This window comes from Nannospalax galili, unplaced genomic scaffold (genome assembly GCF_000622305.1).
Source record: "Nannospalax galili isolate Female #2095 unplaced genomic scaffold, S.galili_v1.0 scaffold667, whole genome shotgun sequence".
In the NCBI taxonomy this organism is placed as follows: Eukaryota; Metazoa; Chordata; class Mammalia; order Rodentia; family Spalacidae; genus Nannospalax; species Nannospalax galili.
In genome coordinates, this window is record NW_008358387.1 from 1,541,443 (window position 1) to 1,561,140 (window position 19,698).

The window sequence follows — 19,698 nt, forward strand, 5'->3', positions numbered from 1 at the left end:
AGGAAGGAAGGAAGGAAGGAAGGAAGGAAGGAAGGAAGGAAGGAAGGATGGATTAGCTGGGCAGGAGGGTCCATGGTCCATGCCTATAATCCCAGCCCTTGGGAGGTAGTAGCAGGAAGATCTGGAGGTCAAGGCCAGCCTGGGCTACATAAGACCTTCTCTCCAAAGAGCAACAATAACAAAAAGAAAGCAGTGGCTGGGAAAATGGCTCAGTAGGTAAAGTGTTTGCTGCTTTAGATCCCCAGAACCCATGTAAATGCCCGGTGGGCATCATGGTCCAGCTAAAAGCTATGAATGATGTACTATGCCCCAAAACAAGAGGACCATGGACTCTCTGAGCCTAAATAAACCTTTCTTCCCTAAAGCTGATTTAGTTCATATATTTTGTCATAGCACTGGAAAGCTAACATACAGACCCTGCACATATTTATCACCACTATAAAAAATGTAGTGATCTGCTTAAATATCCAGAGCTCATCCTCCACCTGTAATAAAATTGTGTCACAGGGCAAATGCACACATTGCTGTGCTAGTAAGAATTAGGACAAAATGCTGATTGGCATAAGCCTATCTTCCTCGCTTTTACCCCCTGGAAAAAGAAGCCAGCATTGTATAACTGAAGATGAATGGGGGGGGGGGCAGATCGTATCAGATCCTTCCAAATCAACCTTCCAAATCAGGGGAGGAGAAAGAAAACACTCCCAAAGGGAAATACTTCTGTCAGGGAGGCAGAAGAAGATGCTGATACCTTGGGACTGATACTTTTTATCTACCACTGCTTTAAAAAGTGCCCCAAAGTGAGTGGCTCAAAACAGCAACATTTAGTTTGCTCATGAATTGGCAATTTGGCCAGGATTTGGCAGGAACGGCACGTCTCTCTCAGCTCAGCTGGGGCGGCTGGGCTGGATCCTCTCCCACTTTGCTGGGTTGCCCACCTCACAATTATTGCTGGCTGTCATCTGGGGCCCTCAGTGGAGCTGTGGCCAGGACACCCAGTCTCTTCATGGCCTGAGTTTCCTCCTTACCACGTGATGGCTAGAGGCCAGGGTGAGCAGTCTGGGGAGAGGACTAAGCAGCCTAATCATCTCTTTAAACCCAGCCCAGGAAGTCATACACCATTACCCTGCACCCTAGCCATTAGCAGTGGGCTCCCATGTGTCTTTGTATACTTGGGCTGCCATAACAAACTGCCATAGACTGGATGGCCTAAGTGACAGATTGATTTTCGGTTCTGGAGGCTGGAAGTTTGAGATCAGGTTTTCTGCACAGGCCTCCGCTCTTTAGTTTATACGTGGCTGTCTTTTCTTGTGTCTTCACACAGACTCTCTCTCTCTCTCTCTCTCTCTCTCTGTGCTCTAATATCCTCTTCCTCCTCCTCCTCTCTCTCTCACCTCCTTTTCCTTCTCCTCCTTTCCCTCCTACCATGGAGGACAAGCATTAAACACTCAACATTGACCTCTGACCTCCATATGCATACTCACACATATGCACACACACACACACACACACACACACACACACACACATAAGAAATGGGCCATGCATACTCACACATATGCACACACACACACACACACACACACACGAACACACACATAAGAAATGGGCATCTCAGCAATGAAGCAACTTCTCCTCCTCTTCTCCTTCCTTTTCTTCCTTTTCTTCCTCTTCCTTCCCTTCTTTGAAGCAAGATCTTGTTATATAGGGCAGTCTGCGCTTAACCTCAGGATTGTCCTGCTTCAGCTCCCCTTCAGCTAGGATGCCAGGTGCACACCACCACACCCAGCTAATCATCATGTCAAAACATCAGGACAGAGGATGTAACTCTGTTGGTAGAGGGCTTATTCGGCACACACAAAGCCCTGAGGATCTGTCTAGTATAAACCAGTTGTGCTGACTCATGCCTTTAATCTCAGCACTTTACAGACTGAGGCAGGAAGGTTGGAAGTTCAAGGTCATCCTTTGCTACACGGAGAGTCTGAGGCCTGCCTGGGCTAGAGACCCTGTCTCAAAGACACCAGTCAGATTAATTTAGAACGCATCCCAATTTGCTTCATTTTAACTATTACATGCCTAAAGGTCCTGTCTCCAAATACCATCACATTCTTAAAACCTGGGAATTAGTGTTTCAACACATGAAAGAGGAGATTGGGATAGCTCACATTCCAAGACAGGAACAGCAGAGAACACCACCCTCACTGGGGAAGTGCAGGGGTGACACGTCACTATCTGTAGCTTGCATAGCCCTATGCCCCACCCCACCCAGTACCTCAAAACAATGTGGAATCTTAGAGAAGCTGATCCTGACTTTCAGAACAGACCCAGCAGCCCAGACGTGGGAAGACCACAAGAGTAGCTGAAGTTTTCAGAAACGGCATCTCAGAGTTCTCTAACCTCCATTGCCACTTTGACTGTAATTCCAAGCAGCTGCTAGGATGCTGCATTTACATGTGTATTGGTTTATTTTCTGTTGTTGTAACAAGATATCTGTGGTTGGGTAGTTTATAAGTAAAAATAGTTTAGTTCAGAGTTCTATAGATTCAACAACATGGCAAGAACATCTTCTTGGGTCTGGTGAGAGCCTTCAGGATGCATTGTGACCCAATAGGTGATGTCAGAGCATGTGTGGGAGGGAGAGATCTCATGGCAAACGGGATGCCAGAGGGACTCAGGATAGGCTTGCTCCTTCTATAGCTACCCCCTCTTATGGAAACTAACCGGGTTTCTATGAGAATTACATTAGTCCCTCTGAAGGGTACATCTCCATCACCTAATCACCTCCCCGAAGGCCACCTTGTAAAGGTTTCATGACCTCCATGTTGAAATCAAACTTTTAGCAAATGAAGAGGTAGAAGCTGTGGTGGCTTGAATGAGAATGTCTCCCATAGGCTCATGTATACGAACACTTGGTCCCCAGTTGGTGGTGCAGTTTGCAAAGGTTTAGGAGGTGAGGTCTTGCTAGGGAAGTATGTCACTGGGGGAGAGACTTGAGAACTCAGAGCGTCATCCCACTTCTGATTCTCTCTCTCTCTCTCTCTCTCTCTCTCTCTCTCTCTCTCTCTCTCTCTTTCTCTGTTTGTTGTTTGCTGTTTTCTGCTCCAACTGTGCCTCCCCTCCACCATTATGAACTCTCCCTCTGGAACCATAAACCAAAATAAACTCTTTCTTCTATAAGTTGTCTTGGTCATGGTGTTTTATCACAGCAACAGGAAAGTAACAAAAACAGAAGATATACTCAAATAGTTCCCAGACCATTGCAGTACATCTTTAAATAATCAAATCAGGGTTGGAGAGATGGTTCAGAGGGTAAAGGCATTTGCCACCAAGACTAATAATCTGAGTTTGATCCTGGGACCCACATGGTAGAAGGGGAGAGCTGACTCTTGCAAGTTGTCTTCTGACTTCCACATGCATACCATGGCATGTGTATACTCACACACATACACAAATAAATCATTTAAGACTATTGACTCAAAATGCCATATCATTTTGAAGGTCCAGATGTGTTAGAAAGTGGAGGGAGGACATTTAGGGAAAGCTGGTCCTGGGGCAGACCGCTGGGTGCAGGGGGCAGGGGGGACTGTGCCTGTGTACCACCTACCATCTTTTCATCCTGTTCAGAAGCCTCCTTTTCCACAGAACCTGAGTGTTAGCCCTTTTCTTTTTAAAATTTATTTATTTTTATTTTATGTGTATGAGTGCTTTACCTGCATATGTATGTAAGTGTATCATATGGGTGCAACATGCACAGAGACCAGAAGAGGGTATTGGGTTCCTTGGTACTGGAGTTAAAGACAGTTGTTAACTGTCCTGGATGCTGGGAACTGAACTCTGATCCTCAACAACAACAGTAGGTACTTCTAACCACTGAGCCACCTTTCCAGCCCCATCTGCCTCTCTCTTTATACTTCTGGAAAGACTGCAAATTAGAGATTCAGTTAAGTCATGATATTTCCCTGGAAGGTTTCAGGCATGATGACTTGGCTAAGTTAAGACACTCTGGTTGAATGGAGGACTGCTTGCTTTCTTCCTCATTTGTGAGAGGGTCTTTGGTTTCAGTTGAAAAGAGATGGTAAGCCACCTGCATTTGTAGGACAGTGGCCCCCTAGAGACAAAACTCCATTTGATTCTGTGGAGGTTCAGAGTTGTGACACTTGTTGGAGAGCCTAGAGGGACCTCACCAAGGTTGGGTTTGAGAAGAGCAATGAGGCCTAAGAAGAGCAATTCTCTGTGAGGGAAAAAGACCAATGAGCTATCCTGAACACCACAGGTGAGCAGAATAAAAGGGTGTGGTTCTGGGTTCTGTGACAGTGACTAGCCAATACTAGAGTAAGAAGATGGCACAGCCTTCTCCCTACTGTACTACAGCCTGGTGCTGGCTCCAGGTCTCTGACTTCTAGAAGGACAAATCAGATAAGCCAAACATTGCCTACTCTGCCCCACCACACCAGTCTCTATAGGATAAAATATTAATAAATACAACTACATAATAATCCAAGTATCTTTTTGCACACAGTTTCATCAAGTCAGGAGACAAATGATGATCTGGTCCATGATACCTGCAGCACATATGATAGACAAAGATCTGATTTCCTTCGTTAATAAAGAGCTCATGCAAATCAGTAGAAATAAATATGAAGATCCCAACCCCCCCAAAAAATCAGGCAAAGGATATTAAAGGGAAACAAAGGCACATAGCCAAGAAAGTTATGAAAAGATGTTCAAATTTCCTCAAATTAAAAACATGCAAATCCAAACAACAAAATGTGGTTTCTCTGTTATCAGATTGGCAAAATTAAAAAGGCTTGTTCCACTCAGTGCTGACAAATGTCTAGCAACAAGAACTCTCATCCACAGTCAATATGCAGGTAACTAGATGGAGCTCTGGAGCTGAGCACCTTGGGAGAACAGGCTGAGTATCTGCTATATCTACTGCTTGGTACTGAAAATGTTTCAAGTTTAGAGCTTTTCAGATATGGAATATCTGCAAAGACTTTGAGTATCCCTGATCTAACGCGGTAGTGTGATGCTGCATCATGGCAATGCCTGAACAACCACAGCTTGACTCTTAGCATCCATTTTACCCAAGTTGGAACTAAAACTGCCCCAAGAACCTGTTCATTCAGATTTTTTCCAGAGCTGTGTTCTTGAACAAAGGCATTCCTCTTTCTTTACAGAAACTGTACATCCAGCATGAAATGGGGACGTAAAAGCAGACTCTTGTCACACAAATATTTTTGCCTTTTCTGACCCCTACTGACTTAGAACAACACAGAAGAATGTTATCAATTTAATCCCACCTGTTGTTTTCAACACAAATGGGATCTTCTTTGTCATTTCCAATGACTATCTACCATTTGCAGCTTTTCCTTGATATCCACAACACAAACAGATACATTGCTCTGAGTCAAGGGCAAGGAAGGGTCATAAGAAATTAAAGCTATATGTTTAGGTTACAGAGGAAAACAAGGCCTAGTAAGCCTGTTTACTTTTATCTTTTTATTTTATTTTTTGGTCTTTTTGAGACAGGGTCTCCCTGTAGCCCCAGCTGTCCTGAAATTCACTATGTAGACCAGTCTGGCCTTGAACTCACAGAGATCTGCCTGCCTCTGCCTCCCAAGTGCTGGGAGTAAAGGCCTGTGCCACCACGCCCAGCCTATTTACATTTTAAACAGCTGAGATAGTGTTAAATGATCTCAAAACAAGAGATTAACTTTTTGGTTGCAAAGTTAGACAAAGCTACCTGTCCTGAGAATGTCCATATTGTAAAAGCCATTCCCACCATCTAGAAAAACATCTGAAACGCATCATGCTAACATTCAAAACTTTCAGACTTTGGAGCACTTTGGGAAATTTTCAGATTAGGGATGCTGGACCTATATAAATTATAATCACAAATGGATGTATTCTTTGATATATGGGAAAAAGGTTTTTAAAATATTTATTTTCATGTGCATATGTGTGATCCTGTTTGTATGTATACCACATGAATGTAGGTGCTCACAGAGGCCAGGAGAGGGCATTAGATCCCCTGGAACTGGACTTACAGGTGGTTGTGAGCTACACAGAGTGGGTGTTGGGAACTGAACCCCAGTCCTCTGCAAGAACAGAGAGTGCTTTTAACCACTAAGCCATCTCTCCAGTCCCCATGTGAAAGAGTTTAATCCACCTATACTTCCTCAGAAGTATAGATTATTGTGCTGGATAGCTTTAGTGTCAGCTTGACACATCTGGGTTGAAGGACCCTCAATTGGAGAATCGCCTTCTTTGGACTGGCTGGTGGCCATGTCCATGGGGCATCTTCTCGATTGTTGAGTGATGTGGGAGGGCCCAGCCCATGGTGGGTGGTGCCACCCCTAGGAAGGTGGGCCTGTGTTACATAAGAAAGCAGGCTGAGTAGGGGCCAGGGGAACAAGCCAGTAAGCAGCATTCCTCTGTGGCCTGTGCTCCAGCTCCTGCCTCTAGGTTCCTGCCCTGTGACCCAGGATATGTAAGCTAAATAAACCCTTTCTTTCCCAAGTTGGTAGTGGTCAGAGTGTTTTGTCACAGCAATGAAGAAACAAACTGGGACAATTATAGACACAAGAATTTTTGCAGCACAGTTTGGGAAAGGGAAAAATGAGAAGGGGCTATAATTTGAGGTTCATTATTACAATTATAGCATATCCTTGTAATAAACTATTATGTAGTCATGAAAAGAATGAGCAAATGTATTTGCCCAGTACTAAAAGAGAAAGTCAAAATACAGGATAATATCACATAAAATGGACCCATTTGTGTGGATAAAACAAAATATACAGATTAGTGTATATGTAAAACAGTTGTGGAAAGAGAAACTATGAGGAATGAGAATTCAAGAGTAAGAGAAAGAAATATAATAGGCACTTAGAACATGCTTTTGCCAGGGCCTGGGGAGATGGCTCAGTCAATAAGTATCTGCCATGTTGAACTGGAGAGATGGCTCAGCAGTTAAGAGCACTGGCAACTCTTGCAGAAGACCCAGGTTTGAATCCCAGCACCCATATGGAGGTTAACAACCATCCATAACTCCAGTTCCAGGGGATCCAATACCCCCTTCTGACCTCTGTGTGCATTGCACAACATGGGTGCACTTACTTATATGCAGACGTAACACTAATAGACATAAAAAAAAGAACCTTCCAAGCGAGTACGAGGACCTGAGTTTGGATACTCAGTACTAGCACTCATATAAAAAGCTGAGCATAGTGGGTGGTATGGGTGAGGGAGGTGGAAAGGAGGGTCCTTGAAGATAATTGACCAGCCAGGCTAGCCAGTCATTTTGCTTTGGATTCAGTGAGAGACACTGGCCCAAAAAGTAAGGTGGCGAATGATTGAGGGACACCAATGTTGACTTCTGCATGTATACCCACATGATAAGAGCACACACACAAACCAAACACACACACGAGAGAGAGAGAGAGAGAGAGAGTCATTTTTGCTAGAAAGCACTGGGGCCCAGAAGATGGTTAACAGCAGGCTGGCACCTGTCTTCACTTTGTGTCTGCCTCCTTTACTTTGGCTCAGACTCCCATGTGACCCTATAGGTGTGCTGATCACTTGAGGGGTGCTTGTTAGCCTGAGCTATCTCAAGGCTATGAAACAGACGAAAAGACTAAAGAAACAGAGATAAAATCATTGAACTAAACCAGAGGTCACCTGGGATTCCAAGACCAGCAAAGTCTTGTGGGACAAACAACTCAGAGAGGGCAGTTGTCTGTGATAGATGGTGTGGCCACATCCTGAAACACATCACTCTGTAGGAACCGAACTGGTCTCCTCAAACAATAAGGATTTCCTTGGACCACCTTGAAGAACCAGAGCTGAGACAATGCTCAAGGTTGGTACCTTCATTAGGACTGCTTTATCATACATACCTCTTGCCCCAATCTTCCCTCTATTTAGGCCTAAAGCTCATGTCAGCACCCTGAAGACAAACCTGGGGTCACTTGACTCTTATTTCTTCCTCGTCTAATCATGGTGATTAAGTTTCCTTTCTTCTCATCTTGACTAATTTCTCTAACTGGCATATCAGGACAGGTATCTGTTGGGGTTTCCCCAGCCAGGGCTTTTGCTCTAAAACACAAGTTACAGAGTTTGCTTCTTGTTTCATACACTTTATTTTTTAAAATGTCCCATTATGTTTTGTGTGTGTGTGTGTGTGTGTGTTTGTGTGTGCGCGCACGCGCGCTCTCAAGCACTCATGTGCATTTGGAGGTCAGAGGGGGCAACATGTGGGATTCGGTTCTCACCTTCTGCCATGTGGGTCCCAGGACTGAACTCAAGTCGTCAGGCTTGGCAGCAAGCACCTTTACCCACTGAACCATCTCACCTGTCCGTATATTTTATTATAGTCACTTTAAAATCACACGTATTGCTTTTATTTATTTATTTTAAAAATAAGTTTATAGGGACTGGAGAGATGGCTCAGTGGTAAAGAGCACTGACTGTTCTTGCAGAGGACCCATGTTTGATTCCCAACACCCACATGGTGACTAACACCAGTCCATAACTCCAGTTCTAGGGGATCCAACACCCTCTTCTGACCTCCTCGGGCATTGCACGACAAGGGTGCACTTACATACATGCAAGCAATACACTCATACACAAAAAAATAATAATTATTATATTTAAAAAATAAAAACAAGTTTACAGAAATCTTCCTGTAGTAGATAGCCAGCCAGTTTCCATGTCAGTGTGATCTGAACTAGAACTGGATGGAGCAGATGCCCAGCACCAGGCATCCCTGTGGACAGCTGCTGGGTGGGAATCCCCAGTGCATTTATGCGCATCACATGAGACATTAGTGCCTGGGAAGCAGAGGTCCTCTCTGAAGAAGAGCATAAAAAGCAGTGAACTCAGTGGGTGAGCACAGAAACACCTCTGCTGCTATTGACTGGTGGGATGTAGGAAACCTTGATCTCTAGCACATGTTTTCTCTCCAGCATTCCAGTGAATGTTCTACTCTGGGTAAAGTTTCAAGTAGGACTGAATACAGTCTGGGGCAAATGGTGACTGTGTCATCTGTTATTGAGTGAAAATACAGTTTTCAAATGTCAGTTTGTGCCAGGAATGTTAGCACATGTCTACAATCTCAACATTGGGGAGGCAGAGAAGGAGGCTCAGGAGTTCAGGGTCATCCTGGGTTAAATAGCTGTTCTAAGTTAATTTGAATTATATGAGACCTTATCTTTGGTGGCACATGCCTTTAATCCCAGCACTCAGACGGCTGAGGCAGGTAGATCTCTGTGAGTAGTTCGAGGCCAGCCTGGTCTACACAGCAAGTTCCAGGCCAGCTGGGGCTACAGGGAGACCCTATCCAAAAAGACCAAAAAAAAAAAGTAACCAACCAACCAAACCAAACAGCAACAAAAACAAAACAGTAAGAAGCATTACTTTGTGAGTAGAGAATCCCAAGGAATGTCAGATGCAGTCCCACTCAGTAACTTAAAGCATTCGCTCCTTGGGCACTTTTGCTCAGGTAAAGTGGGGGGGGTGGTGGTTTACTATGTCGCAAAAAAGAATTTCAGGATGAGCCAGAGTGAAGGAAAGTTAGTGAGTTTATCATGTTGTGATAAGAGACAGAACACACTTCAGATTTAAGAAAGGGCGAGAGAGAGAGAGAGAGAGAGAGAGAGAGAGAGAGAGAGCTGTGTGTATTCAAATAGGCCAGCGGAGGGGAGGGGAGGGGAGAAGAGACCCTTACAAAAAGGACAATAGCATGCATGCTTGCATAGAAGCATGGTGCAAGAGAGAGAGAGAGAGAGAGAGAGAGAGAGAGAGAGAGAGAGAACCCTCAGTGTCTTAAAAGTAGTTTTATAGGGGCTGGAGAGATGGCTCAGTGGTTAAGAACACTGGTTCTTGTAGAAGACCCAGGTTCGAATCCCAGCCAGCACCCATATGGCAGCTAACAACTGTCCATAACTCCAGTCCCACAGGATTTGACAGCCTCTCCTGACCTCTGTGGGCATTGTACGACACGGGTGCCCTTACCTACATGCAGGCAATACACTCATACACATAGAATAAAATAAAAAATAATAAAACATTTTTTTTAAAAAGTAGTTTTACATAGATTTTGTGGTTTTGGAAGTTCAGCACTTAAAGGATATAATTTATAACCAGGTTCAAAGATTAAGCCGGGTTCAAAAATTGAATATAGAAAGAAGAGCTGGTTTGCTTGCTTTTCTTTTCTGAAAGAATTTCCTTTCTGGAAATGAGATTGTAAGTTGTTTTATGAGGGCCATTATTCAGGTTGTGGGGTAGGCGAGGAGGAGTGCTGGTTAGGGTTCAAGTCCAAGGTCACAAAGCTCCTAGCTCTAAGAAGCATAGTCCACTGGTTGCTTTCACCGTCCTTCTCCCAGATTTCTCTTGGAGAATGTAGCATAGCTTCGTGAGTGACTGATTCTGTCAGTCGTGTTGACATTTTGCCTCTCTACCAGTGGGAAGATCAAAGTAGATTTCAGGGTGAAGGATTTATTCCCTTCCCATGTCCCCTCACTTTTCCCTGTCTTACCTTCTTGCCTCAGAATGAAGGACCACTTCTTGGACTTTACATGCAGTGTGTGGTTCACTTTCCAAGCAGCAGTGCTATCCTGGGCAGACGGGGATGCTTGGCTCTCCCAGGATGATTTTGTGCCAAAGCTACTTGCCGTCAGACCGCTCTCCCATGCCACAAAGACCAGTAAGAAAAGTGTAGTTCCAATGCATCAGCCACTGGTATCTTCAAGACCTGGAACAAGGGTGTGTGGCCAGGATGGAGTACAGAAGTTTTAAAAAGCTCATGTTTTAACCCCCATTTCTTGTTCACTGTGGAAATAATAGTTGATGACAGAGGCTTTAAGCTTTAGCACCAGAGTCACCCAGCATAGCTGGGGTCCCACTCCAGGGTGCTGGTCCAGTAGTTCTGAGGTAACAAAGAATGGTATTGATCTTGGGTTCATATTGGAAAACCAGTGGTTCATTAGCACACTACAGCAAGGTTCTTCTCTCCCATGACATGACCCTCATTTTCTTGCCCTATTCTCAGACTCTTGTCCTAAATCTCACCTCACAAATGTCTTTTGTGATCATGAAACATGTACCCCTTTTCTCCTTTCCCTAATGTAGTAGCTAATCTTGACTCTCAACTTGATGGGATTTATAATCACCGTGGACACAAACTTCTGGGCATATCTGTGAGTGAGTTTCTAGGTTGGGTTAAACGGAAGTGGGCAAACCCATCCTAAATGTGGGTGACACCATCCCATGGGCTGCTGTCCTACACTGAGTAAAAAGGAGGAAGTGAGCTGAGCACTAGACTTCGTCTCTCTCTGCTTCCTGACTATGCAGTGTGACCAGCCACCTCCTGTTCCTGCCTCCCTGACTTCTCCACCATGGACCATAACTTTGCTCTGTGAGCTAAAAACAACCCTCTCTTTTCTTAAATTGCTTTTGTCAAGTATTTTTGTCATAGCAATGAGAACTCACCTGCCATGTCAGAAGCCGCCCTGGAAGAGGGGGTAGGGAAGTGTGGGGGACAAAGCAGGCAAAGCCACCATCTCTACTGCAGATAGGGAGGGAACAGGGAGCAGGTTAATTTTCGACTCTTCATTAAGACAAGTGGCTTTTAGTCTTGTATCAGGCTCAGAGGGCACCAGTGGTACCATTGGTCTCTGCCTGTGCCTTGGGGCTGCCTAAGGTAATGGGGCAGTAGTGAGCCTAGTGGCCCCATTCTCAGAAGGAATTCTAGCAAGTATTAAGGAGACCCCATAGGGAATGTATGAGCTCACTAGTATGGCCTGACTTCCCGCAGAGACTGATGGGAACTCTTTTTCCATGTTATTCATATTGCCTCTCTTCCAAGTCCCTATACAGCCTCCTCCCTGTATCTAGGGACTGCATTCTGTCTCACACGCCAGGCCACACATGCAGCAATTACCTGAAGAGGACCAGGGCCCTGAGAGACAGGGCTGAATGATGATTAGACCTTTCCTTTGGCCTCTCCATTTTTGTAGTGGAAAAGTAAAGAGAGAAGAAAGGAAGGAGGTCAGAGAGGAAGGAAGAGAGAAAGAGTCTGGGTTTGAGTTTACTTGGTTGCATGGGTTGAACAAACTCTGCCCCCCCCCCCCAAACTGTCCTCCTTCCTTCCCTGGGTGACGCTAATCTCTTAGGTTAAAGTAGGTCTTTTTCAGATTCAAGAACTCTGCCCCAAAAACTGTCCTCCTTCCTTCCCTGGGTGATGCTAATCTCTTAGGTTAAAGTAGGTCTTTTTCAGATTCAAGAATACTTTTCTGGAAGGAAGAGAAGCTCTGCCCAGTTGTTAAGATAGCTGGTTTTCTGAAGCAATGCTTGCAAACCTTCAGCTACATAGGAATCGCCTGGGGGTCTTGGTGAAATGCAGGAGTTGGGGTGAGGTCCAAGACTGCATCCTCAGGAAGACCTGTGCTGCTGCTGTGGGGGTTCTGTGAGCCTCACCAAGAGGAGCGAGGTCACAGAGCACACTGAAGTCTGCTGCATGTGAGAAAGAAGCTTCAGAAGTGAATAAAGGGAGTCTCTGAGTGACTACAGGACTCAGGCCGCACAGTGGGGAAACCATAGGAAGTCTAGAACCAGAAACTCAGAAACTCATGCTCACAGCCTGGTTCTCTTCATATTCCCTAGAAGAAATTAATGCAGAGACATGAAGCAAGCGCTGGACACCACTGGGACCTAGGAGCAAGTAGTGTGCTTTGGTATGTGAGTGCTCTGAACGGAAAGAAATCAGAAATATAACTCTCCTGAAGGGATGAAGATATTCTAAATATTTGTTTATTATTTATTTATGTTTGTGTATGCACACTGTATGTAGGTGTGGCGGTCAGAAGAGGGCACCACGTGTCCCCTTTTACCACTCTCTGCCCATTCCTTTTGTTATGGAAAAATCAGAGACCAACAGCCAAAGTTAGGTGAGGAGAGGGAATTTAATTTTATGCTAGCGGACTGATCCACGGATCTTCCATAAAGGAGTCGGTAGCCCCCTCATTATATTCATATGTGAGGAAATGCAAGCAAAAGGCAAAGCAGCACGCACATGACAATTAAGAAGGTACACACGATAATTAAGTAACTGGTTTATAAGTTTATGGTTGAAAATCACAGGAATGTGAAAGCTTTGGAGAACAAAGACTTCTATCCTGGGTAACCAGAGTTGGGGGGCAGACTCCTGTTCACCTCCCCCATCTCTATCTCTTGTCTCAGAGCTTTTCTTGCTCCAAAGTTCTTAATTATCATCACATTCCAAGAGCTTTTGCAACCATCTGATGTATTCTTCTATTTCCATTATACTTTGAGGCATAGTCTCTCTCTGAACCTGGAACTTGTGATTTTTGCTGCTAAACTGGAAGCCAGAAAGCCCCAGTGCCCCTCCTGTCTTCCTCTTCTCAGAACTAGGATTAGAGGAGTCTTCAGAACCCACTGGTTTGTTATGTGGGTGCTGGGATCCTAACTCTGGTCCTCAAGTTTGTGGAGTAAGCACTTACCAGCTGAGTCATCTCTCCAGTCCCCAGGAACGGAGATATTCTAAAGATGACCATGTTCCCCTCTTTGGCTGTCAGTTTACTGAGACATAGACCCCAAGAAATTGGAATTAGCCTAGGAATTTTGTGTAGTTGTAACAACTGTCAGACCACTTTGTGGGAGAAACTGGAGCCTAGATGATGATGATGGGTAAGATACCTGGGGTAGGATCACACCTCACACCTGGGGCAGGATCACACCTGGGGTAGGATCATACCTGGGGCAGGATCACACCTTGACCAGACTGTTTATCTATGTATACCTCTTGCCTTCTATTTAAGACTAAACCTCATGTAGGACCCAAAAGATGGATTTGTGGGGGCTCATTGGACCTCTTTCCAATGTGTCCACACTGAATAAATCTCCTTTCTTTGCTTTTCAGTATTATCTGTCTGTTTAATTGGCCTGTTGAAGCAGCTGGCCACACCTGACTTGTTCAGTTTGTGAGGGCCCAAACTGACCCTAACAGTCCTGTAGAAGGCTCCAAAAGAAGCTTCAGAACATCTCCCTCTGACTTCCTCCTGTCCTCCACCCTGCCTTTTGCCCCAGAGCTACTCATTTAAACTCCCTGGGGCAAGTCATAGAAACAACTCCTTTCCCCTAAAACAGTCATAAGACCTAGAAAAGTCATTCTCTCCCTTTTCTCTGGAAGACTCTTGTTCTATGAGGTGCTACCCTATGCTGGGAAGACACACTATCCAGAGAAGCCAAGAATCATCTGGACAGTCCTTGAAGGGGTTCCCTCAGTCTGTTTCCATTGGACAGTACTCTTCTGTCCAATCACATTTTTTCTGTGTGGCTAATTCTTCATTAAGCATTATCCTTAAAATACTTTCCCCTGGGTTTGGAAGGTCTTCATTTCTGAATGTTTTCATGTAATAGAAGACTTAGTTTAAGTAATTCATTATGTCTTTCTGTTTAGCCTTTTGGTCCTAAGAGTGTTGTCTCTATAATACACTGGCTTATGAACAGTTAAAATAGAGTGTATGTATTCAAGGAAGTCAGTACCCACGTCCATCCTGCCAGGGGACTCAACACTGTGACCCTGGATTGTGACCCTCTTTGCTAAAGAGCTGTTTGTTGCTGACCAGTTACCCAATAGCTGTAGTTTGGAGGAAAGAAACATTGCTATTTTTTGAGTCCTCGTTGGGCCTGGCAATTTATAGTGCTTGTTAAATTTGAGTTAGACTCTTAACTAGACAAGTTTATGGTCCTTCAACCTGTGATCCCCAGAATAGTGGGGCACGGAAAGGCAGGATAAACCCTGAGAGAGAAACTTGGAATAGTGGAGTGGTGTACTGGAACCCCAACACTTGATAGATAGATGAGGGGCCTTGCTCTTCCCAGCCCACCTATATTTTACATTGGAACTCTTCCTTGATCTGAAGGCAGCACTTTTTCCAAAATGATTTGGAATCCTGCACCTGGTGGTAAAACTTTCTAGAAGGAAAGTCACTTATTCTAGAGTGTCATTGAGGCAAACTGCACAGCAAACTGGGTTACTACAGGAAGGTACCTGGGATAGGGAGGCTAAAGATTCTCACTTCGGGCCTGGTCCTAATGCCTACCACCCACAAATGGGTTTCTAGGGCAGAGAATCCCAGAATTCAAAAACACATACTCTGCTCCCAAGGGATTCACAATATGGGAGCACAGAAAATCAGCTAATAATGATGGTATTAAGAGGTATAGAGACACAACATACTCCATAAAGGAGGGGCAGAGACTTCAGACTGGCTGTTAGAAGACTTTCTAGAAGATGCCATAACTGAACTGGGTCCTGCAGGAAGAGCAGGAAAGGTAGAGGGCACAGGAAGGAGCCCCCCAGTGGGTGAATGCATGTGTTCATTCCAGAGCCTCGAGGCTGCACGAACTACCAAGGAGTTTGCTAGTAGATGCCATAACTGAACTGGGTCGCAGGAAGAGCAGGAAAGGTAGAGGGCACAGGAAGGAGCCCCCCAGTGGGTGAATGCATGTGTTCATTCCAGAGCCTCGAGGCTGCACGAACTACCAAGGAGTTTGCTAGTAGTTAAGCATAATTGTGCCGCACGTCCCTGGTGGTATGATATGGATGGGGTCAGGTCTTGAAGGTCCATGTGTGCCGAACTTCAGTTAAACAAAGCTTAGAAGGGAAATTTACAAAATTATTTATAATAATAATTATTATCATCATCATATTATCTGCATTTATCAAGCCCGGAGCCATCATTTTCTTCACAATAGCCCTGGTGGTAGGTGTTAATGCTATACTTGTAGATATAAATAAGAAAATTGAGGTTCAAAGAGGATAAGCTACTCAGAGCTATGAAGCTGAGGCTTTAAAACAGCAAGATTCCCAACCCAGTCAGACCCTAAACCACCCCCTTTGTAACAGATGTTTAAAAATCTCCCTTATCGTGAAATGAAATTCAAATACAGTAATCAATATCTGAAGGCCTTATGGGTTGAACAGGAGATGCTTCTCCTTCACATGGTATTGGCTAGGGAACTTAGATAGCAGTTGGTCAGGCCAGAGGGTGGTTGATACTTTATGTGAACCTCTCAGCAGAGCTTTTTGGGTTTCTTTACATCACGGCTGCTAGATTTCTAAAGGAAGCCCTGAAGGTGGCCAAGGCAGAGGCTGTAGGTAACTGTTTCAAAGATTTACTTATTATTTTTATTCATATGAATGTGTACGGGTATCTGTGTGAGTTTATGGGCACCATGTGTGTGCAGGTGCCTATGAAGGTCAGAGGGCGTAAGATCTCTTGGAACTGGAGTTACAAGCAGTTTTGAGCTGCCTGATGTGGGTGCTGGGAACCAAATCTAGATCCTCTTCAAAAACAATAAACATTCTTAACTGCTGAGCCATCTCTCCAGCCCTCGCTACAGATCTTTTTAAAACACACCTTCGGGAGTCCCATGGGGTCATTTCCGTAATATTATGTCCATACAAGTCATCAGGCCATTCCACACTCAAGAGCAAGTGCAACAGACTTTATGATGAGTTAAAGATAATTTATGACCATCTTACATACCAGGACCTACCATATACCAGGCACAGCATTAGGTTCTTGATGACATTAAAGATGAGCAAACCAGATACAATTTTTGCTGTCATGAAAATGTAGTCTGGTGGTAGAAGTCAATTAGCTACACAAGTAAATGTATAAACAGAAAGACATTGAAGGAAGGCCCTTGATGTCATAAGAGCATTAAGTAGAAGAAAAAGTCAGAACCAAGAAAGTTAGAAAATACCCAAATGAAGTAAACAACAAGCTGAGATCTGAAGAATCAGTGTAGCTAGTTTATGATTTATTCATATATTTATTTATTATTTTATGTGTAGGGGTGTTTTGCCTGCATGTATGTAAGAACAGCACATGTATGCAATGCCTGCGGAGGTCAGAAGAGGGTGTCACATCCCCTGGAACTGGAGCTACAGATGGTTGTTAGCCACCGTGTGAGTGCTGGGAACTGAACCTGGGTCCTCTGCAAGAGCAGTCAGTGCTCTTAACCACTGAGCCATCTCTCCAGCCCCTGAGCTAGTTTATGTATATACAGCATAATGGCAGTCTTAACCAATACTAGTGGAATGAATGAATGAATGAATGAACACTGAGCATGTGCAACATTTATGCCCCCAAAAGCCAGTGGTGCTAGTGGAAGACTGTGATGTGAGAAATAAATCCAAGGAAGAATCAATGGGCATGCCTTTAAAGTTGTATTGAATGTTTGGGTCTTCAGTCTCAGAGCAGTAGACTGTAAGTAAGCCAGGGCAAGTCAGTCTAGTAAGGTTTCGGTTTTGAGGATGTTACTCTATGACATGAAGAATCACTTGGTTTTCAGGGATAGATGGTGGGTGGAGGAGCAGAGAAAGAAGGGAGAAGAGAGACTGCTAGATGCTATTCCATGATCTGGATGGTAGATATGGAGTTACAGAAAACTTAAAGGCAGGATGTCAAGACCTTGATGGGTGTCCAGTTCCTCTTTGCCTGCTCCTCTTGCCCAAGGAGGCTATGGAACCCTCCGGGTAGCCTCGACCATCCAGCAGGTTCTGATCCCTGCAAGACGACTTGCCTGGGAAGCACTGTGGAGGATACAGACAAAGAGAGGCAAAGGGCTAGCTCTTGCTTCCAAGAGCAGCAGTCCAGGCCAGGGACCAAGAGCTTTCCTCCCATCCTGACCTCTGCAGAGGATCTTGATTTCTGCTGCTGAGAATATAATTTTGGCACCTGTTTTCAGGCCTCTCATTTTGTGCTGTTACCCTGGAATGGGGTGAGGCCAAGCTCTGACGATCAGTGGCTCTAACAGCATGGAGAGGAGGAGGGCAGGATTTCTTTTGACTGAATCCTGTGCTAGCCCAGGGTGGTTTATGAGTCACTGTCAACTCCCTGGACACAAAACCTACAGAAACAAAGACTATCAATTTAAGAGTCACCATCAGGGGCACAGAGAGGGTTTGGCTTTTACATTTTTAATGTATATATTTTAAAATTTTTATTTTGTGTGTATGAGTGCTTTGCCTGCATGTATGTAAGTGTACCATGTGCATGCAGTACCTACGGGGGCCAGAAGAGGGTTTCAGATTCCCTAGAACTGGAATTATAGACAATTAACTGTCACATGGGTGATGGGACCTGAACCTGGGTCTTCTGCAAGAACAGCCAGTGCTCTTAACCACTGAGTGATCTCTCTAGCCCTTGCTTTATTATTTTTATTTTATGTGTATGCGTGTATTGCCTGCATGTAGGTAAGTGCACCCATGTTGTGCAATGCCCACGGAGGACAGAAGAGGCTGTTGGATCCCCTGGAACTGGAGTTATGGTCAGTTGTTAGCTGCCATGTGGGTTCTGGGATTCGAACCTGGGTCTTATGCAAGAACAACCAGTGTTCTTAACCTCTGAGCCATCTCTCCAGCCCTTAAGTATTTCTCTTAAAAGTTATATGTATTCATTGTGTTGTGTTTGTGTGTGTGTAGATAATATATACATATATATATATATATATGTATATATATAGAGTAAAGGAGTCAGTTCTGTCCTTCTGTTATTGTGTCCTAGGGATCAAACTCAGGTCATCAGGTTGGCAGCAAGCCCCCCCCCCTTTTTTTTTTTTACTTTTTTGAGACAGGGTCTCCCTGTAGGCCCAGCTGTCCTGGAACTCACTATGTAGACCAGACTGGCCTTGAACTCACAGAGATCCACCTGCCTCTGCCTCCCGAGTGCTGGGATTAAAGGTGTGTACCACCATGCCCGGCTTCAGGGTGATTTTCTATAATATAGGGGCCCTTAAAAACAAGCCTGAAAATAACACTATCATCATACTTAAAATATTAATTTTTACAAATATGCCCTTGCTCATATGACATACCATTTGTTTAATGGTGGTCTCATAAAGTCGCAAGGGAGCTGAAAAATGCCCATTGACTAATGGCATCGTAGCTGTCTTAGTTTCAGCCCATGAAATGGTCCACATTCTAGGTAGGTCTACCCACCTCAATTAACATAATCAAGGAAGTCCCCCAGACATACCCAAGGGCCAAGCTGACCTAGACAATGCTTGACTGAGACTCTCTTCCCAGGTGATTGTCAAGTTGACAGCTGAAACTAACCATCACAATGTTCTTCCTCATGTTAAAGCGCAACTCAGGAGTTGTGGCAATGCTGGTATAAACAAATCTGCATAAAAGTCAGTGTCCTAGTTAACTTTAACTGTCAACTTGACACAACATGAAGACGTCTGAAAAGAGAGCTCATGGAGGAATTTTCTAGATCAAATTGGTCCTGTGGGTATGTCTGTGAGGGATTGTCTTGATTATTTATCGACACAGGGAGGGCAGCCCACTGTGGGCAGTACCATCCCTATCCAAGTGGTCCTTGACTGTATAAGAAAACTAGCTAAGCATGAGCCCATGAACAAGCAGCAACTAGTGTTTTCCATGGTTCCTGGCTCCAGGTTCCTATCTTGAACTCCTGAACTGACTTCCCTCAATGATGGATTATAACCTGTAAGCTGAAATAAGTTCTTTTCTCTCCTAAGTTGCTTTGGTCAGAGTTTTATCACAGCAACAGAATGAAACTAGGACAGATAGGAATATAACGTAGTTATACATCTGTAGTGTGCTATAATTGCGCAATACAGAATATACTACTTGATGTTGAT